The sequence below is a fragment of the Melospiza melodia genome, unplaced genomic scaffold (assembly GCF_035770615.1).
Source record: "Melospiza melodia melodia isolate bMelMel2 unplaced genomic scaffold, bMelMel2.pri scaffold_28, whole genome shotgun sequence".
Lineage (NCBI taxonomy): Eukaryota > Metazoa > Chordata > Aves > Passeriformes > Passerellidae > Melospiza > Melospiza melodia.
The window spans coordinates 5563074-5569073 of NW_026948600.1; positions in this window are offsets into that span (position 1 = coordinate 5563074).

The window sequence follows — 6000 nt, forward strand, 5'->3', positions numbered from 1 at the left end:
GATTGTCAGTTACACAAGAAGTTTTGTATTAGTTTTTAAAATTCTTCTCATGTCAAACGATGACAGACAGTCAACAAAAAACACTTCTCAGAGTGCGGACTTGGCCCATTCAACCTCACAAACTCTAAGTCTGTTCAATTTATTGTTAATCAAAATTTGCAGGAGCACAAAAACTGAAGAAAAAGACATAGAAAGCAAGAAAGACAAAAAAGATACAGAGAAGCACACACAGCTACCAACTCCGGGATTCCAGCAGTGTTCAGATGGAAATTCCAAGGGGAGGCAGGGTCAAGATGTGTGCTTGCCTTGTGGTCAGCCTTAAAAACCCCTTGGTCTTCCTGGGCCCTTCCCCCAGGTGGGACTTGGGCTCATTTGGTCCCTCAGGAGCTGGGCTGGGGGCTGCAGAGGTGGCTGTGGAGCATTGCCTGTGCTGTGCCAGGGACTGGCAGCCACTGCTGGGCTGGGATAGAGGCTCTGGGGGAATTGGGGCTTCAGGGCAGGGCAAGGCTGGACCTGCCTTTTCATCCCCCACACATGAAATGTTTTGAGCCAACAGTCTCCTCCAGTCTCTCACAAAAGGCAATGTTGGAGGTGAAATCCTAATTCTGGCCATGGGTGCCTGGAGGACAAGGACAGATCTTTTCCATAGCAAGGAAAGCACAGAGCCCCAGTGTTTCAGCAGCAGATGAGAAGAGACCCTCAACATGCCATGGTCAGCTGGACCAGTAAGGGGGCCCAGGAGGCCAAACCAGCCAGACCTGTTCCACATTCCCTTAGTTTTATGGTGCCCTATAGTGTCCCAATGACACCTTGGTTCCATGAGGCCTTGCAGTGTCACAATGGTCTCTGTTGTGCCCCAGGCCCCACAATGTCATGCAGCTCCTCTGTTACATTAGGCCTGCAATGTCACAATGGACCTTTGGACCCTGGAGGTTTCCAGTATTACAATGATCTCTTTTGGCTCCACAGTGTCACAAAGGACCATTGATGACAGGAAGCCCCTGTATGTCACAAGGGACCTTTGGTTCCATGCAGTCCTGCAGTGTCACAAAGGCCTCTTCGTTTCACAAGGCCCCACAGTATCACAGTGGTCCTCTTGATTCTGTGGGGACCCCCAGGGTCACAATGTTATCACTGGTTCCATGGGGCCTCACAGTGTCACAATGGTCTCCATTAGTCCCCGAGTCCCCTCAGTGTCACAATGGCCCCTTTGTACCATGAGGCTGTGAAGTCTCTTAGTGATGTCTCCATGGTTCCATGAGGCCTTGAGATGTCACAATAGACCTTTGGCTCCAGGGGCTCTTGCAGTGTCACAACGGCCCCTTATTACTATGACACTCCAAAGTGTCACAATGGTCTCCACAGTTCCATGAGGCCTCACAGTGTCACAACGGACCCTTGGTTTGATGGGGCCTCACAGTGTCACAATGATCCCTACATTCCATGGAGCCACACAATATCGGTACATGCCCCCTGGTCCCATGAGACCCCAGAGTGTCACAATGTTCCCTTGATCTCACAGGGCCCCACAGTGTCACGATGGTCCCTTGCTTCCATGGGCGCTGTGCTGCTGCATTCCCCCCTCCCCTTCTCAGGCCGCCCTGCCAGCTGAGAAATGCTCCTTGGGCCTCAACCTTGGTCAAGAGCCCCTGGGCTCAGCTCCTCTGTGGCTCATCACAAACACTGTCTGCTCCAGGCACTGCTGCTGCCCAACCAGCTCCTGGTTCCTTTAGCAGCAGCCCTGGGAACTGTTTTTGTTCCCTCAGTGGCACAACATCCCTGTTCTCACCCTGCCAAAGGAAGCTGTTGATGTCAAGTGCGGCCAGGATGAAACATTGCTGGGACTGAAGCCCCTCTCTTGGGGCCCTGCAAACAGCGCTCCAAAAGGAGCCCTTGGAGCTCTCCCGGGCCAGCGACTCCCTCTGAGTGGGGCCTCTCCCAGCCGGGAACTCTCCCGTTTGCTGCACTCGGGGATCCTGAACAACGACAGAGCCTGGGCCGATCCCCCCACTCCTCCAGGCTCAACCCATTGCCCTTTGCTGGGGAGATGCCAAAGGATCCACAGTGAGCATTCCCTGCCCTCAGGGGAATTGCTCACAGGTGCCTTGCACTGACTCTTTGTGTCTGTGTGCACACAGGAGTGCCTGTGCTGGGGAAATGTGGCAGAAATGCTGCTCTCTGAGGGGTTGGAGTGCCTTGGATAGCTGAGTCAGTCAGATATCTAGATATCAGTAGGTAAGATCAAGTCACAAGGTCTAAACTAAGTTAAATGCTCCTAAGTGTTGTACTGTTTGTAAGTTGTTAAGTTTAAGCTATTAGCTAAGTTAAGGATTGTTAAGTGTTATTCCTCTGTTAAATTTCTAAGTCATAGGTTTTATTTTGGGTTAAATACTGTTAAGTGCTGCTCTTTTACTAAATTTTGAAGTTGACAAGATCAGGTAAAGTTAAGGAATAAGTTAAGTCCTGTTAAGTTTGAGGTCTGTTAACCTTTTGGACCATATTCCTTTTATCCTTGCCCTCATTGTCCTTGTGTCTCACAAACACACAGAGGGACAGTTCTCTGTTAAATTCTGGTTTGATTGCCTGGATTTGGTTTGGTTTTGTTGTTGCTTTGTTTCCTTGGTGTGCCTGAAGTGCCCAGTCAGGAGCAGAGTGACTCTTGCCAAGGAACTTTGTGCTGCTGTCCCTTAATATTAAATCTGGTTTTTGCTGATCCCTTGCTGGGGATTTTTTCAGCGCTCTCAAGGCCTTGTTCATAACAGGGTGAAGGAGTCCTGTCCCAGGTTCTGGCCCTGGGGGACACAGGGACACTGCCAGGGGGTCCCTGTCCCCCTGTCCCACCCCCAGGGCCCCGGCCCCCCGGCCCCGTGTAAGGCTCTGGGGTCAATCTCGTGGAACATCCTCTGGGGGAGGCTGCGGGCCGGGGGGACCCGGGGGGACAGGGGACCCCGCTGTGCACAAGCAGGGTTGGACTGCTGTGGGGGGAGCTGTGAGGGGGGCTGGGGCAGAGTGACCTTCCCAGGGACCTTACACAGCTCCTGTGATGTCACAGAGCCTCCAGTGATGCCACACAGCTTTTATGCAATGTCACACAGCTCCTGTTATGTCACACATCCTCCTGTGATGTCACACAGCCCCTGTGATGTCACACAGCTCCTGTGATGTCACAGAGTCCCAGTAATATCACACAGCTTTTTGCAATGTCACACAGCCACCTGTGATGTCACAGCCCACTCTAGCATGTCACAGAGCACCCTTGTGATGTCACAGAGCCAACTCTGGGATGTCAGCCTGGAATGTCATCCAGTTGCACTGTGATGTCACAAAAGACTCTGTGATGTCAGAAAGCCATAATGTGATGTCAGAATCTGTTCTGTGATGTCACAACCTGCTCTATGATATTACACAGCCACCCAGTGATGTCACAATCCATTCACTCACGCCACAGAGCCACCCTCTATGATGGCAGGATCTCCTCTATGGCCACACACCCTACTCTATGATGTCACAGAAGCTTTATGATGTCACAACTCCCTCAGTGATGTCACAAAGCACTCTCTGTGATGTCATACTGTTATGAGTAGGAAAGTTGCCCATTTTATTAAAAGGTTGCAGAGTTCACAGGTTGGGCCAGTTGCTGCCAGGGTGGAGTTCTAACTGTTTGTGGTTGTAATCACCTGTTGTTAATAGCTTTTCATTAGCTACCTGTTGTTGATGGTTGGGAATTCCCCTTTTTGTCGAGTGGCACCCTGCTGCTTCCTGGAGGATGGCACCCGGGACAGTGAAGAGGAAGGGACAACCAAGGATGGGACAATCATTTGATTGGCATGCAAATGACATCGGGGTTGGCAAGCAAATGAGGAAGCCCTTCACCAAACCTAGCCAAAAACCCCTAAAAACAACAAACCAACATGGAATTGAGGGATCAAAGTGATGTCTAGATGTGAAGAACAGAATCCAGTGTCCGCTAAGACCCCTTATACCACTCACCCTAACCTAAAACATGTTGGCTGCAAAGAGTACCTCGAATGTCAAACCAAAATATTGGGAATCACCTCGTGCTCTTGTGAGGAAGGAACCTCCAGCTCTGCCGGCAGACCAGTGGACACAACTGGACTCTTCCTCCTCCTCTGTGCCACTTCTGGGGGCAGCGGCAGTGTGAGACCCATCGGATCACCCCACCTGAGCTGATTTTTAATAAAGACATTAAAAAGGAGAAAGATCTCCTGCCCTATTTATTTTGTTTATATTAAAAAACCAATACATTTTTAAGAACAAGAAAAATTATTGGTCATTGGTTCTAAGTAATGCAATTCCCTTCATTCATTCGGTAATCTTCATTGGCTATTTATTTATTTCTCTTTTTGGTAACTAGTAATATTTGATTCTTTTTGTCACCTTTTTTATCATCTTTTTCTCAGAAAGGGTCAAGGGGGGCACTTTGGGGTCCCTGGTGACATTCCTGGGGCACATTTGGGGCAGTTCAGGGTCTGGAGAGGGAATTCAGAGACAACTTGAGGGTCTGAAGGACACTTGGGGGAGCCGGGTGGTCACTTGGAGGGGCACTCAGGGATTCTGAGGAACAGTTCGGGGTCTGGGGCAGCACTTGGGGGTCCAGGGGGGCCCTTGGAGGTCAGGGAGGGGAATTTGGGGCCCTTTGGGGTCCGGGTGGACCCTTGTGAGGCTCGAACCGGGCTCTCTGGGGTGCGGGGGGTGATGGGAGTTGAAAACGTGGGTGTAATACTGTTAAACGGGGCCGCGGAGCATCACGGGAGTTTGAGGCGCAGCTACAATGGCTCTCGGCGGAGGCGCGGAGCATGATGGGAGATGAAGTCCTGGCTCCAAGAGCACTGGACATGTGCCACGGAGCATGATGGGAGCCGTAGTCCCGGAAGTGGCTGGAACACTTTGTTAGTGGGTCCGGGAAGGCTCTTGGGGGACACTGCTGCGTCCGAGTTGCGACTTGAGATCCTCGGGGGAACATAAACAGTTCGGGAACACTTGCGGGGAGCTCAGGCATCTCTAACCGGGCTCTTTAGAGTGCAGGGCACGGCAGGAGTTTTAGGGGCAGGATTTTTCTGAGGGCCTCTGGGGCCGCGGAGTATGAGAGGAGATGAACTCCCAGAAGTGGCTGTACTGGGCATCTGTGGGGTTGGGAGCACTCAGGGGTCCGAGCATGCTTTTGGGGGTCCTGAATGGGCGTTGAGGGGGCACTGAGAGATCCTGGAGGATCTGGGGGACACTTAAGGGACAGGTGGGGGACGATCCCGGGGTTCTGTGGAGCGCGGGGCATGGTGGGCGTCGTAGTCCAGCTTCAATGGGTCTCAATCAGACCGCGGGGCATGACGGGAGTTGTAGGCAAAAAAAAGTCGTGCCAATATCAGGCACGGCTTGCGAGATCCTAAACCAGGTGCTGATTGGCTTTATTGCAGTGATGGGCAGAAACCTCGGCAAATGGGATGCGGCAGAGGCGGGAACATCCAATTCAACCTCTCCAGTCCCTCCCAGTGCAGCCCAGTTCATCCCAAGTAGAACCCAGTACAACCCCAGTGCCCCTCCAGTCCCTCCCAGTACACACCAGTATAACCCCAGTACAGACCAGTACAACCCCAGTACAGACCAATTGACCCCAAGTAAAACCCAGCACAACCCCAGTGCCCCTCCAGTCCCTCCCAGTAAAGCCAAGTCCCTCCCAATACACCTGTGCCCATTCCCAGTCCCTCCCAGTTCATCCCAGTGACATCCACAGGATGCCCCAGTGTCCTCAGTCTTCTCTGCAATGGCCCCAGTGTTCCCAGTTGTGGTGGTTGGACCGGAAATGGGATTTTTGGGATGCTGGGTCCACTACCATCAGGCCAATGGATGCTCAGATTCTAGGACCGCCTCTGAGAAAAACCAGGGGTTAAAACCCAGAGCTGCGCCCGCCCAGAGTCTCTTGGGACTTCTGTCGGGAGAGGCTTTGGATCTCTCCCCCTGTCCCAGCTGCCGGCTGGGCAGGGG